The sequence below is a fragment of the Harpia harpyja genome, chromosome 6 (genome assembly GCF_026419915.1).
Source record: "Harpia harpyja isolate bHarHar1 chromosome 6, bHarHar1 primary haplotype, whole genome shotgun sequence".
In the NCBI taxonomy this organism is placed as follows: Eukaryota; Metazoa; Chordata; class Aves; order Accipitriformes; family Accipitridae; genus Harpia; species Harpia harpyja.
In genome coordinates this window covers 8,454,100-8,471,889 of record NC_068945.1, presented here as the reverse complement: position 1 = coordinate 8,471,889, position 17,790 = coordinate 8,454,100, and the positions used below count along the sequence as shown (strand labels likewise).

Below are 17,790 nucleotides of genomic sequence, written 5' to 3'. Positions count from 1 at the left end.
TGGCCCCGACGTGAGGGAGAGCCGGTCCCGGGACGCAGGGATGGGGAACGGGTGGAGAAGGTCCCCGAGGCCAGCGGGTTGCAGGCAAGTCCCTGCTGGGAAGGAAGCCAGAGCGTCCTCCGGCCCGGGACGGCAGGTTTCTGGGACGGACGGCGGGGAGGCTGAACTCGGTCCCCGGGCGGGGGGGGTTCCCCCCCGGCTCTCCCCTGCTTCACCCTCAGGCGGCCACCGAGGGGCAGCAGACAGCCGCGGCGGGAGCGGGAGCGGCGGGAGAGGCTCCCGCCCTGTCCCCTTCGCTCCCCCTTCTCCTGCCCTTCCCGCCGGCGGGCCGCGGGGGGTGCCCGCCCGCCGGGCTGCCTCGGGGCCTCCGGGGTGGCGAGGGCGGTGGTAGGCTGCGCCTCCACCTTCGTCGTGGTTGAGTACATGGCAAGCGAGGTGGGTTGGAAGGAAAGCCGGTGAGGGGACCGGGAGGAGAAGGACTGGAGAAGGCAGAGGCAGTGCGGGGAGACGGGGGAGGTTACCTCCATAACCACCGCCCCTCCCGAGCAGGGCGAGGTGGTACCGGGTGGCAGCGGGTGCGGAGAGCCCGCTGTGATGGCGGGCTCGCCCGGGGTGCCCCAGCGCCTTGTGGGACCCAGGGCTGAGGGACGTGGCGGGCGTTTGTCCTGCCTCCCTTCTTCCCGCCTCGCCGTGGCAGTCTCCGGGAGATCTCCAGCTTCGTGAGGGGAATGCTACTCCCTGCCTCAGCGGCTGAGAGGTTCCTCTTGGTCACCGGCTTGCTACGAACACGGACACAGATCTCCGTAATGGCTGCTCCATACGTGGCGTGAGACAGGCTTGAACTGCAGAGGTCTTTTACGAACTCGGGCCTCTCTTCCCACGCACCAACAACCCTTTCCCCACCTCAAAACAAGAGCTGAGCTGCGGCTGAGGGACAGGACGAATGGGCAAAAGTCATCCAGATGAAGAAGTCCCTCTCCTCGGAAGGGGGAACGCTGCACGTTTTCTTTCATAGCATTGTCCACTGCTATCACACGAGTAAAATCTTGGGGAATTTAGTGGCGTGAGCTTTCTTCCTTTATTCTCCTTCTGTTTTGCCAATTCATTCGTAACGGGATTGGCTCCTGAAAGCTATTTCTGAGAGGGCAATTTCAGGTACCTTCGCAAGACATCCAGAGTGTTGTGAAACTGAACAAGATATGCAGTGATATCAACCGTGACAGCACAGAAATCCAGGAAATTCTATTTACTCATTTTGCATCCAAAAATAAAAGCTTGAAAACATACCTCCCCCCCCTGTACAATGGTTCTTGTGCCTTTCTGCTCTTCCCTGCTTGATTGCTGTTCTTCAGGCTCATAGCACTCACCTGCACCTGTGTTTTGGACATGATTTCTGTTGTTGGCAGCAAGTCCCAGACACAACCTCTATAAAATGGTATTTGCATTGGCATGAACTTAACTGGCTGCAAGCTGGGCCTAGCTTAATTGGTGCAAAATGCACATCTTTGCTTGTTTGCACAGAGGGAGGGACTAGCATCCTTTCTAGGGTGACGTGCCAGACTGTAACTGTCTTTTCTGCAAAGGAAAGACTGAACGTGCCACTAGAAATCTTGCAGAGGTGTTGACTCAGCTGCTCTGTTCTCAGTGGCAGCTGAGACTCACTACTCTTTTCTTACTCTTACATTTCTTTCAGCATGACACAGTTAGCAGCTCCTGGCTTTGCTGCAGGCCATTCAAATTCTCCATGGGTGCTGTTTTTGCTACCTGTGCTGCAGGTATGGGGCTCACACACTAGAGTTTCCACTAGTCAGATACCTGTATGATAAAGGCCACAACTGGGGGAAATGTCCTGTGCAAATAAGCCCTTCAGCTAAAATGGGTTCTGAAGATCTTAATCTGTAGGGTGTAAACTGCAAGGGTACGTGGCCTGAACTCCTGGAGGGCTCATTAGCCTGGAAATCAAGCAGGCTACATGAAATGAGGCTGAACTCCCCTGCTTTAGGATGAAGTTGTTGCTAACAGTTCCCAGCAGTGCTGGGGCATATGCCAGAAGTTAAGCTGGCAAAGATTAAAGGCTTCAGTTGAGCTAGGAGAAGGATTTCCTTTCCCCCCACCACCTGTCATGCTCTTCTGGTCTGTCTTCTCTGCGCATGGGATGAGTGAGCCTCGTAGCATGGAGTATTCAGCATTTTCTTCCCCTCACACAGACTGGATGGAAGCGTGGCATTCCAGGGGAGCCTCCTGTGCCTGGCCTGTCTCTGATCTCCCCTCAGGTTTTTCTGCTTATTCTTGTTCTCCCTCTTATTTGCTTTTATTTCTCTCCTGTATTTTTTCCTGTTCATTTTGTTCTCCAGATGGCCTGCCATTTAAGTTTCTCATCTCCCTGTATTTTTTTCCTTCATGACTCTGTATCTCCTGCTTTGTTTCCTTGCTTCTGTGTGACGTGCAGCAGTCTCTGGCCAGTAACCAAAGCAAACTTCATCTGAAGACAAACACAGCTGCTGATAGAGTTGATTTTGATGCACCTGTTGCTTGCACCAATATGACTGCAACTGTAGCTGCCATCGGCTACAAGGATGCAGGTACCATACCAGCGTAGACCAGACCTCTGCTTTGCACCTTTCTGTTTTCTTTTTATTAATGCATTTTTAAATTTTTTAAAATTTTTTTTCATGGAGAGGGAGAATTCTCTTGTTGTTTTATGATCCTCCTTCATTATTGTGTAGAGCAAGTCAATAGATTTAATAATAGAATGAGTTACCTGGAAAATATGAGATGCAACAGAGCTGCTCAACAGGCCATGAACAGTGTTTTCAGCCTGCCGCCCTGTATAGCCCCAACCCAGGATTGGTTTAAAACCCAGTCAAGCTAATCAGTAGAGACAGGTTGAACAAAAGATGAAAAATCAGCAAGAAGCAGGTGCTTTGCTGGCAAAAGATTAAAACATGCAGAGCTTATAGAGATAGATGTGTAATAGTTAATGGGACAACTTGAGGGTTTTCTCAGAATTGTGCAGGTATGGGACTTCAAGGTAAACTGAACAGGAGATGACTGACCCGAGGCAGACCTTGAAATCTCAAAGATGAGAAGTGGGACCAGACAAGACGAGACAACTGAGACGAGAACTAATTAAAGGACTTTGATGAACGATAAGACCTGGGAACCGAGATTCCACTGAAAACTTACAAAGATTTTGGACTGAGATAATGGGTGGTAAAAGATATATAAGACTGAGAAACTTTTGGAGGGTTGCCATTCACTGTGGTGGTGGCCCAACTCTGAGCTGTTAATAAAGCAAACCTAGAGAAACCCATGACTGAGAATTCTTTAACAAGTGTCCATCTATGTTGCGGGGATAGTTAGGTGCTCTCAGCATGCATGGTATTGGCACCACTGAGGGTGCTGTCAAGGACATCAGCGCTGAGAAATTTCCGCCAACCATGCTGCTGTGACAGGCTCTCTGGCATGGTGGCAATCTCTCCAAGCAAACCAGGGGATGGTATCAACCTGGCAGCTTCATCTGCTTTCCAACTCTGCCTCCTAAATCACCGTCAGATTGCATCAGGCTTCTTTGCATGCTGAGAGGAACCCAAGTAACAATAGTTTCTTAATCTCCAACTTCCAGATGTTTCAATGTCTGCATGTGTGCAGATGTTCTTTTTTGTGTGTCAAAATATGTTGTGTCTTAGAAGAAAGCTCCATCCACATATCTAGCGTGGTGCTGCACACCCTCACAGGTACTCCTTTCCTGCCTGACAGTAAGGATGGCAGCATCGCAGACTGGAGGAGGTAAGAGTGTCCATTAGCACCAACAAAGCAAAGGTTCTGTGGCTGTAGCACAGTGAGGTTTAGCAGTTCATGGCCATTCACTGTTGAGGGCAGGAGTACTTTCCCACACTATCATGTTGAATATGCATACTGTTTTCAGTGTGCCACGGACACTAACCAGCTCAGCAGTCCCTTTGGCTTTGACAGTGCCCACCCCTTATTTAAAACTCGGACTCACCTCAGGTAACTGTGCCCTCCTGCCCCAGTAGCAGCAACAGGGGTGGGGGACAGCAGGAGAAGAAAAGGTAGGAGCTGTACTTGCTACAGCAGCAGAGTCCAATGCTATGTTTAAGAAAAGCCTCAGCCTTCTGAAGATGAAGCTGTCAAAATGTAAATCCCACACATGTGTGCTTAGTCCTAGCTTTTGTTCTCCTCAATTAACACCAATCTGTTTCTGCAGCCCTTTGAGTAGGTTTCTGTCTTGGAGACACAGCAGTGCGTGCAGGAATGAGAGCTGAGCTGGCCAAGATTGTTTGGCTTTCATAGGGAAAGGTTGCTTGGACAGAACAAAAAAGTTTCTGTGGAAAGTTTTGGTTTTCAATTTTTTTCTTTTTTTTTTTTTTTTTTTTCTTTGGGAAGGGTTCTCCAGGCTGAAAAGGAGATTAGTTGGGTAGCCACTCCGGGGTGGTACTCAGGCTCATACCCCTTTTTAAACCTGGCTGTGGCATCCCAGCAGCATGCCACAGGCTATCATCTGTTTCAGAGGATGACACAGAATGTGGGTGAGACTGGGAGGGAAGGAGGGACCCTGTGTTTGTGTTGTGAGTCAGAATAAAAACATATCAGGGCGATGCTTTTCAGGAAACAGAACTGCTGATTTCTGGCAAGCTGTCTTCAAGCTTGGCTGAAGTCAGCCAGGAAAGGTATTTCTGGGAAAATGGAATTTCCCAAGTTTCTGATACTTTGTTTCATATCCCACTGCAGCATTCCATTTTGGTTTGTTTGTGTGCCTGGTTGTTTTTGGCCAAAACCCACCTGTTCCGTTGCAGACCTGCAATCTAACCTCTTTTACTACCTCTTGCAGAACTGACTGGATCAGAATTAAACGTTAAAAAATCTACAGAGGAGACCGTTCATCCTGTCCTTTCCAACAACAGAACTGCAAGGGTGGTAACTGGCAGCAGAACAGGGATAGTCTTGCTGCAGCCCTATGAACAATTTGTGCTGTAGTAAGTGGAGCTATCCTGCTTCAAACAGATTTAAACATTAAATCAGAATTAAACATTAAAAAATCTACAGAGGAGACCGTTCATCCTGTCCTTTCCAACAACAGAACTGCAAGGGTGGTAACTGGCAGCAGAACAGGGATAGTCCTGCTGCAGCCCTATGAACAATTTGTGCTGTAGTAAGTGGAGCTATCCTGCTTCAAACCATCTGCAAAGATACGATGCAAGCCCAATAAAGCAACTTTGGCTGTTGTTTTGGGATTTGGACTTAAGCCCATTTCACAGCTCACCCTGTTCCTTCTCCTTTAGGCGTGACTACAAAATCCCAGTATAGACGTGGTTTGTCGCTTGAAGTCAAGATAAAGCTGTCCTGGTTCAAGTTTCTAAGGCTAAAGACCCAGGACAAACTGGGGCCAGAGAGAAGAAAATGAAGTTTTCCTCATTCCCTGTCTCAGAGTAGATTTCACCTGAATTGGGATTTTTTCCCTTGCCATGGGCTTTTGCCAAAACCCTTGGCCCCACCACCCCCTGCACAGCCACCATGCCCTTAGAGAACCTCTTTATCCCCATCTCTCCTTGCACTCATCTACTACCCACTGCTGCAGCTTGAATTTTCCTTCTGAAGATATGCAGATTCAAGAGAAGAGATGGACACAGGGCTGACTTTGGGATAGAGATCAGAGACAAATTCCACTGCCTAGCTACATTGCCTCTGCGATGCTTGTGTATTTGTGCCTGAAAAGAAGCCTGCAGACATCAGGGTTGAAATACAGGGCAGGCAGGGTTTCCTCAGAGCTATTGGTGCTGGTGCAGCAAAGGGCTGTCCATGGGCTGGAACGAGATGGGGCATTTTCAAGCTGGGGATAGGAGCAGTGATGGCCCCAGCACGCAGAGGCAGATTCCTCGCCGGCTGTGCCTAGTGCAGGCTGCCCCACAGGCAATAGCAGGGGCCAATCCTGCCCGAGTCTCCTCAGCTCTGCTGGCTCATCCCTCATACTGCTGTGCCACAGATGTGTAGGCAGCTGCCTGCTGCCTCTGGGGTGGCATGGAAGAAGCTGGGTAGTGCTGAGTACTACCACAAATGTCTCCAAGAAATTCCTCTGGTAATGGAAGGGCCTTGCAAATGGACAGCTAGAGCTGCACAGAGATGCGTTCTATCCCAGCCTGGCTTGCTTTGCCTCTGCCTGGCTCCTATTCCCTCTTTATGGGAAGAGTTTCCTTGATCAGCTAAATGAGGTGGAGTAACCAAAGGGCAGTGGCATCATCCAGGGCAGTCTCTTGGCAGTGAGGAGAGAAGCGTCCGGATGGTACCTGGATGATGCAGAAAAGAGAGTGAGGAAAATCCTTTATGCTTAGGCAGACTTTTCGCATTCCCCTTTTTTCTTTCTTCAAACACCAGCTTTCAAAACAGAAGTTATTTCACTGTCTGCCCCCCCTTATCATCCAGTTCAAACTCTTTGAAAATCATTAGGGCAGCATGTGCCTTATAAAAAAAGGAAGCAAGCTTAATAACAGGGATCAGTAATTTTTCTGGGGTATTTATTTGCCTCTTGTTTTTTGAGCTCTGAACTGTCCCTCCTGTTCTTTTTCCCAGGGGCCTGGACAAATATATAATGTCAGATGAGTGGCTGTGACGCAGGTCTGAGGCTAGAGGGGCTGAGATGTAAGGAAAGACTTCAGAACCTGACAACAAAGGTCAACATCGCCCAAGAGGCTACAGAGAGATGTGCTAGGGAGTGCTGTAGTTTTGTGATACACTGGTTTTGGTGACAATTGTTTCCTATAAAGCTCCTGGCTTGTACAGATTCTCCTGTCCTATTCAACTCTGGGAGGTGATAAAGGCTCCTTAACAAGATCCCAAATAGACATGGGGGACAGAAAGGCCCAGCTGTTTGGGGGACCAACATCCAATATGTGCACAGGAAATATTTCCTGATACTCCACAAGATTCAAGAGAGGAAAATGAATCACAAAAATGCAGTTATGTTATGGTTTCTATTTCGCTGAATAATAAAGAGCAGCATACTGAATGAGATAAATTGAACTAAAAAATTATGACTCACGTGTCCCATGACTGAGCTGTCAGAACAAGATGTTTTGTATTCCTGGTTGAGTTACATACCTGCTGATTATCTCACATCATGTTTTTCACATCATGTGGTATCCAATCTTTCACTGAAATAACAAATATGGCCAGAGTGCTCAAAAGGCAAAATGACTGTGGACACATCGATCAAAGTCATCCGTATTCTTCTTTGCTTCATTGGGTGTTTACCAATCTAGTTACCTAACCTGCTTTCTCTATAACCCTCTCAGACCCCTGTAATTAATAATACTTATTAATTACCCAGCAGACCCCTGACCATTAATGCCAGACCCAGGCGGTCCTGTTGGTCATCGGTAGGTGCCGCAGATTTGTTCTAGCTCAGGTGTGGACCCACAGCCACATTCTGTCAGGGCTCTGCCGAGTCCCCCCAGCCGTGATTTTGTGCCAGCATGTGCCCTGCATATGTGAAGCTGATGCTCCAGGTGGTACCGAGCACAGCTCGTGCTGTGCATTGCAAGGATGCGCTCCTGTTGCACAGAGCAGATGTTTGGGCAACTTCCCAGGAAGGGACTGGCTGTTTCTGAGGGCAACCACCATCCCATGACATGACCTTAAGTAAAGACATCCCACTCTGTGGTGGGAGGGCTAGCATGTTATCTCAGCAGCGCAGCATGTCCTTTTCATCCAGTCCTGGGACACTGCAGCAGCAGGAGGAGGCAGTGCAAGCCCTGGATGTTTGGAGGAAATTATAGCTGTTGCAATGAGCATGTGTCTGTCCACTAAGGGCTTTCAGGGGTCACAAATACAAGCAATATGGTTTGTGGAGCTAGAGGTGAAGTAATATGTAGAATGAGAAATGGCGTCTGGAGAAGAGATACAGGCGTTGCTTAGTGTCAGCCCATCCCATACTGCTTACACCTTTGGAGGAAGTTGTTGACAGGCACATTCTGGTGAACAGAGATGCTGCAGTTTAGGAAAGTACTATCCCATATCTTGACTTCATCTCAGGTGATGTTTATTGCTGTCAGACCAGGGTCACTGGAATGGATGATGTAAACAAATGCATACTGCATGTTATCCTGCAGGAAACTTTCCCATCAAATCTCCGCTCAGTCCATTGCAGGCTGAGTGTCAGCATCTTATCTTAAAAGTGTTCTGTGTCTCAGTCTCCAATCTCCAAAGAGGCCCATTCCTTAGTAATGTCAGTTTTTTCAGTCAAAGGTAGGTGAGTTTATCACAACCTTGAGCTTCATGAACTTCCACCACAAACTTCCATTTGTGGTTTTTTTTATGATAGAAGTGGCACATTTAATACCTCAGATGTCTGCATTCCTAGCAGACCTTTTCTGGTAGTATCTTTGATCCTTTTCACCTTTCAGAAAGTTGCACTGTTGCCACAGATAATTACAACGCATGCACAACCAACCATGTCAGAATGAACACACTGATCATGCATGTCTTTACAGCCTCTTCCAAGCCAGACACAAAGTTTGCCCATCAGGTGAGGGCGGCGTACATTGGTTCGCCAGTGCCCGCGGTGCTTGCTTTGTCCCTCATGGAGAGAAGTGGTTTCTGAGGCAGCCAGCACTCAAGCCAAGAGAGTCTGACAAGCTGGTGTCAACACCTGGCACTAGCTCCAGCACTAGCCCTGAAATCCCTCAAGATCCTTGTCCCTCAGAAGTGACAGGGCTCAGCAATTTTTCTTCAGGTACTCCATAAAAAGAGTAATGGAAACCAAAATCCTCATGCAGTTTTGGGATACCCCAGGTAATGGAAAAAACCCCAAGGCCGGTTCCTGGAGGGCCAAATAGCTCTGTCACTGTACTAGGCCAAAGCTGGCTCTGTGCATCCAAGCGGTGTTGAGCCTGAGGTTGTGGGAGCAGCTTGGAACACCTGGCATTTGTTTTCAAGAGTGAACGTTAGAATTTGCTGTGCTGCATGTTTGCCAAGCCTTTGAAGAACTAGTTTTACAAGGTCAGGTCAGAGGATGGCCTGGTGTATGCGTGAGGAGATGTGGCTCAAGACAGTCACAAGTATGTGTATGGAATGTTTTTACCTTTAACTGTTCTGAGGACTGGCAAACATCCCAGCTGAGCCAGATATGTGCCTGTGTTAGTAATATTGGCTGTATGCCGATAGTTCTTTCCAGATCCTTGTTGAAACATATGTAAGTTTGATCCGTTTGTGAAATAAAGGGAATCTTGTACAGATAGCTTGAGCGCTTAATTTAGTCGCTGCAGAGGTAACCTACCCTCCTGGACCACAGAGTGCTGCCGACACACAGAGTGTGGCATAGCTCACCTTGAGGCAGAGCTGGTCCCTTCATGGGTCTATGAGGAGTCACTCGGGTGTCATTGCCCCCTGCTCCCCCGGGCTCCTCGTCTCAGGAACAAGTCTGCAGAGTCTCTGCAGCACTCTCTCGAGACACATCTGGAGGTCTTTGTTAGGTTAGGCTTGGTGTCCTGTGAAAGTATTTGTAATGTTTCCAGACCTGAGCAGGCAGTCCTGTGCCTCAGCTAATGAACGCAGCCAGACTTTGCATGGAGCCAGCTAACCTCTCTGCATCCACAGTGCAGTTAATCTGCAAGCAGAATATGAGCTCCCAAGTGACTGGTAGTTGTAGCTGCTCCTCAGTGTCACCCTAGGATTGTGAGTCTTGCTAGTTTTGCCTTGGCCGTGTTTTCAGAAGGGGGCTGGCAAAGTTGCTGAGCTGCACTGTGTTCTAGCATAGCAGGTGAACACTAGTAACTCTGTGGGACTTGGGAGCTACTATCTTTCCTGAATGTCTCCCCAGGAAATTAGTATAACAAAACTCAAAAAGACCTTGAGGAAGGGGAATGTGATTTTATTTTACAAATCTCAAAATAAATGGATTTTGCCCCCTTGCACTCTTATCCATATACTCACCAGCACCAAGATGTGTGCATCTCGGTGGCCTGGCCAGGACCGCTTATGTGCAAGAGAGATGGTGCAGGGTACTTACTAGATCTCAATAAGAAAGGCCTGACAACAAATGGCTTAATAAAACATTTGTTTTAATAAGACAGAATAAGAAGAGGAATATAGACAGTGAGTAAATCTAACATCCCTTCAGATGCTGGGCACCCAGCGTTCGTGCAGCATTGGACAGACTCCGGATGGATTTTCCCATGGCACATTGTGCAGATCCTGTCTGTGAAGGGAAGCTCCCCCTTTTTGGTCATCTCAGCTATTATATATTTTCTTACAGGAACGCAATTCTGTTCCTAAAGGACATTCCAACTTCCTGCTGCACATGTAGATAACGACAGGGCCAGGCCAGTGGTGCAATCGCCGGTGCCAAGCAGGATCTGCCTGGAGGCTCCTCTGTTGCAATCCACCAGCTAAGTTTATCCTGTGGCCAAGGGACATGTGTTGGGACACAGCCTGATGGCCATGCTGCACATGCAGCACAGCACAGACCTGTGTATATAAATCAGATTACATTAGTAACATATGGGCTTCTCAGTCCCTAAGCACAACGCCCAAGAGAGCAGACATGGGCTGTTCGAGATCACCAGCTCCTCAAGTGCCATGTCTTCTGCAAGGCTCCCAATACATGGTCCCCTCTCTTCCTCCATAGGGGGAACTCTCCACCTTCTGGGTTTGGCAGGGAAGATAAGTAAGCTTTGCCGATACCTTGTGAGTGAACTCTCTTATCAGAGGTATTTGTGAGCACTTCGTCCTTGACACAGCTCTGACAGCACGGAAAGATCTTGCGATGCATGAGGCTGAACCACCATGCCTTCCACAGAGGCGAGCTTTGGGTGCTTTGGAGGAAAGGCCTGCATGCCACACAGAACAGCTGCACCACCAGCGGGAGTTTCCTGCACAGAATAATAAATCTCATTTTTCTGCTGACAAAGCATTATCATACCTTTCAAACTTCAAGCAGGCTTCAAAGAGATTGTCCAATTATTACATTTTTAACTGGAAACACGTATCAGCCCTCACTCCCCAGCTAAAGGGTGAGGAAAAAGCACTGCTAAGGGCAGGCTTATAAAGAAGTGTCATTATGTGGTAGCAACTGTGGTCAAACCAGTTTTTTCCCTTTCCTCTTACATCACCCCGAGCCAGTGAAGCCTGGGGGTGTGCTCGTCATCATCGGCCCTGCTGCAGGAACAGAAACAGAAAGCAGGACAGCACCAAAGGAGGGTTCACAGAGAGAGGAGAAGAGGAGAAGCCATGTACAAGAAAAAGCTGAGAGGGTAAGAAAAAGCAAAATTGCTGACCAAAACCCCCCACCCCAGCTTCAGCTCTGTGTTGTCATTGCTCCAACCCAAGGGGACCCCTCCCTTTGTCACCCCAGGGGTGTGCTTTCTGTCTGTGCAAAGTCTCTGCCTTGCGTGGGGAAGGGCAAGGGTGACACTGGTGCCAGCGTACCCGAGTGGGAGCCCTGGTCCCTGGTGTGACTGCAGCGGGCGAGGGACCGCACCAAAGTCTGAGCTCATCGGGGAAGTTCCTGCTGGTATAAAACTGTCACGGGAGCCATAAACCAGCAGGGAGTAAAAGGCGCTGGTAGAAATGAGTGAAAGATGGGGCTGAATTGGGCTAAGGCAGGAGCTGCCTCACCCCAACACTGGGCAGCAAGAGAATCCAAAAGTGCCCCTTCCCTGCTCGACTTGCAGGTCTTGAAACAGCTATTGTGCCATAAAATAAACAGGAAGTGTCGGGCCAGACATTTTCTGTCCAATAGAGGGGAAAAAACCAAAAGTTTCAATGCAGAGTTTAGTAAAGAAGTGCATTGGCTGTGCAAAGCATTAGCAATGGAAGAAAAACGCAGATTAAAGAAGTCTTGACATAGCTATGCTTGTACATTTTCAGATATTATCATTATTACTATTATCTTGCAATGAGCACAATTTTAAATAGTTCCTACTAAAAAGTGTTAGAGGAAGGAAGGAAAATTATTAAATATCTATAATGGTGCAATTTATTACACAAAGTTTTAATAAGATACTAGTTTTAGGAGCTGTTTTTGTAAAATTAGTCCATTTTAAAATAAACCCATTGCGTTCCTGTTCAAGTTGTGGATGATGGGACAATAGAAAAGATATAAATAACACATTTTAAAAGATATTTGTAATCAGTCAATAAGTTTTCAGGGTTTAATTCACATTTACATAGCAGCTGCATATTAATGGCAAAGAAGATAAAGCCTAGGAGACAGTTATGTTGGCTGTCATCCCTCTGCCATTTTCTCCCCTAACTAACTCCTCTAAACTTTTTTGGGTGGAAATCACCTTTCAAATACTCAGTCTTCACAGGTGGTGTATTTCTCTCTAGCTCTTAAATTCTGAAAGGGTTACAGGTTCACCTTCGTGAGACTGATGAACCAAATTTAGAAAGAAAACTAAAAAAGTATTAGGACTTTTTGTTTGTTTGTTTTATTTGCTAACTCCTAATTTTGTCTTGTATTTGTCTCAAGGAACCAGCTATTAAGTGCTTGATTTTTCTGAGTTAGGCTCCATGTGTATATGTGTACCGCACATAACTATGCTGAACAGCAAGGACTGTTTGTGATAGCTGTACAAATAAAAGAATTAAAGTGATTGCATGGCTTTGGGCAATTTATCTGTAAACTCACAACTTATTTTAAGTATTTTCTTACCTGGTTTGGGGAGAAAAGGGAGTAGGTGCTGGGATTCTGTATATATTCTATAGTGTGGCAATGTTTTATGACGTTTTTTAAATTTCTTGTCAGTCCTTCTGTTAGAGGTGTTTAAATTTAGATTAATCCATTATTTAAAAAATGGCAAGTTATATCTGTAGCAGATATTTATAAGAATGCAGACTTTTGTTTATATTGCATTAAGCTGATTACACAATAAATTTTGCTTGGCTTAATACTTCTTTAAGTAAGTGGCTATATCTTGAAAATTAGTGTATTGCAATATTGTTCTAAAGAAATGGCTTTATGTCCCTGAAAATATGCACAGGACAGCCACTGCAATAGCTTATCCAAAGTACAGTATTTTGTGGTCAAGACACAGGCAAGAGGGTGCTTAAGACCGGTTTAGGTAAGACCTGGAAATTTTAACTTGTCTTTATGTTATAATCAGATGGCGACCACTACAGACACCTTTGAACAAATCTGTTGTAACACTGCTTTCCAAAACCTTAAAGATACCTCCTGTAAGAATTAGATTAACTGATTGGGCTTGAGTATTGGGAGTTCAATGTATTTTCCTTGGTGAACTTCAACCACTGTCACTATATTCCCTGTATATATACATACATGCACATTATATATATATTATGTACATATTTTATGTACATATGTACATACATTATGTACATCTATTATGTACATATACTTATTTTTTAGATATATATGTTCCCTAATCATCAAGTTTTAAAGAAATTTAAGCTAATAGGCACTAACTTCCAAATAACATAATAGAAATAGAAAAAACCCATCTCTTTTAGCACCTCAAATGAGAAAAAATGAACATTAAGCCTGTGCTTCACTTTTGTCTCTCTTGGTTGTTTTTTTTAATAACATAGTAAAGGACTTAACTATAATAAAAAAAGTTATTCCTGTACGAGATTTAAACATGTGGTGACATTTACATTTACTACATTTACATAAATTCAATAGAAAGTCTGATAAAGAAATCTGCATGCATAGTTTCTGTGGTTTATATGCACAGAGTTTACGTGGTAAACAGAGATACACACTGTAGTTTACAAACTGGTTTGTGTACATATGTATTTTAATGCATAGGAGGCTGGGATAAGGAAAGAGACAGGGTAAGAAGACAAAGCCTTCTGACTGACTCAGATAAATGAGATGCTTCTTTACATAAGTGATGATAATATGTGACAGCTGCTTGATCTGCAAGATTTCATTTGTCCTTAGTTCAGATAGTGGTTTTTTTGGTTATTGGTGGGTGCTAATCTAGAAAACAATCTACAGGCTTATTGCTTCTCTGTTAAGAGCCTGTCCAGTTGTCTACTAGATTTATTCTGAATTACTCTGATGTGGAAAAATATGTGTCTATCTGAAGTGCATTCTCATATAAATCTCTATATAAAGCAATTGTACAAAGGCTACAAAGTGCTAACAGTGACTTCATATATTATTTATGTATCATGGATAATTACTGATATAAAGGATACATTCACGACCAACACTAGCAGTCTTTGTACAGTTACTTAATTGACAATATTTAGAGCTCTGCTCTGAGCTGAATAGATCTGGATCTAAGAGATGGACTATCTGTCAGAAAATGTCATTCTTGGGAGATGCATCTTTTTGTGTAGAGCACTTCTTTTTCCTTCTCTCATGTAGGATTGTGCTGACTGTGCTAATCCTTATGAAAATACAAACAAGAGAATCCAATAAGGAGAAATACTTAGCTTTATAATTTATCAGTGGTTTTATTTTCTTTCTTTTAATTTTCAAAGTTTTTACAAAACTTGCAACGGTTCCCTACATTGAAAAGGGCTGCATAGGAGCCTTGGAAAAATGTCTGTCACATAAAAACATATAGAAAGCTTTTAGAAATACTTACCTGATGAGGAAGAGGACAGCCATAGGAAGGGGTGAGGAGATGGAAGTTCTGCATGCAGCTGCAGACAAAGGGAGGATTAGGTGGTTCAGGGTTTGGTTCCTTTAACTACTGCGTGGTGTCTACCTCTCCATTTTCCTTGCATTGCTCTCATGTTTTGCCCTTCTCGGTTCTCTCATTTCCTCCACCCTTCGCCTTCTTTTGTACAGGAGAGCTACTGAAAACAAAGTTGTAACCGGTCATTCCTTGAAGTTTCTCTTCTGTTTCAGCATGTATATATCTAAGAAGGCATTGAAGAATCATTTTGACCCCCGTAATGCTCCACAGGACACATACCTACTATGCAAACTGCAGTGGGGTGAGACCGGCAAACCTTGGATACACTGGGTCAGAAATGATCATTACCATGCTGAAGTCTACTTCCTGGAGAAGATCTTTAAGATGAAAAGATCCAATAATTATGTCAACTGTTCCATCACCTGGTACTTGTCCTGGAGCCCCTGTGCAGACTGCTGCCATAAAATACTGAAATTCTTAAAGAAGCATTCAAACGTGAACATAGACATATATGTAGCACGGGTTTATTACGCAGGAGATGAAAAAATCCGCCAAGGTCTGAAGAACCTTGTGAGCTTGGCCGAAGTAACCATTACTGTCATGGAAAAGGAAGGCAAGGTTTCCCGTGCTTTGTGGGACTGGGAAGGGGTGAACTGGTGGACTTTGTGCATGGGTGAATCTGTTATGGGCTTGCTTCTGTGCCCAGCGTGCTGCCCAGGTTCTTTGGGGGCATATCCATCATCATTCAGTGACTGTCACATTCAAAAAAAAGATGTTCAAATATCGCAGGAGAAGGGGGACAGGACTCTTAGCAACCAGACCTGTATGAAAATTTTCCCTTGTTTAGAGACACCATCTTTCTGTCACTCCTGAGGAAATGGGAGACAGGGTGCTTCTCCCTCGTCCTAGGGGACTAAATGCAGCTGCTGGGATAAGGCTGGGTGATGGGGCCCTCTGCTGATAAGAGAGAGAAAAAAAAATGCCCAGAGAAAATGGCATTGGTTCCTAATATGGAGTGGAGAGCATGCATCAGATGGCCTGTCCATGGCCAAGCTGTCTCTGTGTCATGGGCACAAGGAAGAGGTTAAAAAGTCTTGTTGCCTGAGTTTGTCTGGTATCTGAATAAACTGAAGTTAGTAATTTTGCTTCCATTTCTCCAGACTATACTGACTGTTGGAAAAACTTTATCCAAGGAGGTGCTGATGGTGATTTCTGGACCGGGGACTTTCAATCGGCAGTAAAAAAGAATCATTTGAAGCTCAAGAACATCTTTGAGGTTAGTAGACTCTGAGGGATAGGGGGAACCACATGCAATGATTTGCAGTCTGGGGTCACTGAGCTGTAAAGAGCAGGAAAGAAGCTGTTCATACCTAGTTGCAGTTTAAAGAGTGCTGCAGCATGTTTTAGGAAAAAGTAATATAGTAAAATCATAGGAACTATCCTGTCCCATTGGGAGAGAAGCACTGTGGATTTTCTTCCATCATATTACAAAGCAAAGGCTGAGTGCAGCTTTTCTCCTTCAGGCTCCAGAGTGGGAAATCCTTTGATTACCGGCTGAAACTGCAGTCTCATCCCAGAAACCCTCCATCAGATTCCTTTCGAATCTGGATCTGAGCATGGGTTTCTGTTCACCAAATGATGCTACTCAGCTGCTTTCTGTCAATATCTGCAGTGGTCTTACACCCTCTCTCAGTCACTGGGCCCCTACATTCTTCATTAAAGTCCCTTCCAGATTTGATTCAGCAAATTCCCTGGCTGGTCCAAAGGGTACTGTTTCTGCGAGATGAGAAAAGCTGTTCAAAAGAGAATGCCTGTCCCCTGGGAAAATTCAACCTTTCTTTTTGTTTTGTGCCAGACCTCCTGAAAGGGAGGAGAGAGAAGAGAGAGTGTGTTCACCAATGGTGCTCAAAGTTTGTGCCCCTGGAGACAAGAGACCCTGCTTGAATGAATAGGTCCACATCCTTGGCCTGGAAGGACCGTGTACAAAAACAGTCTAGCAAAACTCATATAAGTTCTGCAGCATTTTTATTTCAATGTATTAGAGTTTTCTGACAAATGCTATTTTTAGTGAAACAGAATGAAAGAAATCTATGGCTAAGTAGGTCATTGAACATCTGGGAAATCCATTTTATATGGCATCTGTGGAAAAGAAATATTCTGGGCTATTACAAGTAATAGACTTCTCCTGCTATGTCCATTTCAAATCACAGCAAGTCCAAAGTGCAATTGTTAAAGAATCTAAACATCATGTTTTTATTTTCATTTCAGGATCTTCCATTAATAGAATATCTCAGCTTGGAAGGCACCCATGAGGATCATTGAGTCCAACTCCCTGCTCCTCGCAGGACTACCTAAAACTAAACCATATGACTAAAAGTGTCGTCCAGACGCTCCTTGAACTCTGACAGGCTTGGTGCCGTGACCGCTTCCCTGGGGAGGCTGTTCAGTGACCGACCACCCTCTCAGTGAAGAACCTTTTCCTAATGTCCAAGCTGAACTTCCCCTGACGCAGCTTCATTTCATTTCCTCTTGTTGTACGATTTGGTGTACTACTTACATAGAACTTGTTTAGCATAACTTGCTCAGCATTAATAGCTGAATTTGCTGAAGCCTTAGGCCGCAAGCTGTGAACTTTCAGCTAGATATGTTGAACTTTTACCTAGTCAAGTAAAAGAAGGCTCCAGAGCTGGTTCAAGGCAGAATATAAGGAAGCTACATTCATTAACAAAAGCTAGAACCTTAGAGATAAGAAAATAAACGGCCCGCCTAGACACAACGTAGGGACCCAATGAAGAACAGGAAGACCCCAGTCCCTGATATTACCACTGGTCCAAACTGTTGCATGAGGGGTGGGGAATTTAGATTGTAAGGGTATAATTGCCCAGGGATTTCTTTGTTCAAGGTCCCTTTTCAGAGGCACCCAGCTCGAGCTGTAGCGCTATTAATAAAAAGTACTTTTATAGAGGAATCTGTCTTTCGGCTTATCAATTCAGCAGAAACCTAGAGTTGAACGCAACTGGTGACTGTTCGCCAGCCTGATGTAACCCTATTTACTATAACCCTTTGAGCCCAACCCGTCAGCCAATTGCTCACCCAACGTGTGATGGACTTTTCTAGCTGTGTGCTGGACAGTTTGTCCAGAAGGATACTGTGAGAGACA

At 45.3% G+C, this 17,790-nt stretch overlaps 2 long non-coding RNA genes across 2 annotated transcripts; both read left to right on the top strand.

Moving 5' to 3' along the window:
- The first annotated feature begins 349 nt into the window (after nucleotides 1-349).
- Nucleotides 350-3,164, top strand: LOC128143246 (uncharacterized). The gene is made up of 3 exons (XR_008235689.1): nucleotides 350-435; nucleotides 1,694-1,775; nucleotides 3,007-3,164. It is a non-coding gene; the product is annotated as an uncharacterized LOC128143246 (long non-coding RNA).
- A 12,338-nt stretch (nucleotides 3,165-15,502) lies between these two features.
- On the top strand, nucleotides 15,503-17,601 carry LOC128143228 (uncharacterized). Its single transcript, XR_008235684.1, has 2 exons — nucleotides 15,503-15,906; nucleotides 16,899-17,601. It is a non-coding gene; the product is annotated as an uncharacterized LOC128143228 (long non-coding RNA).
- Nucleotides 17,602-17,790: the final 189 nt, after the last annotated feature.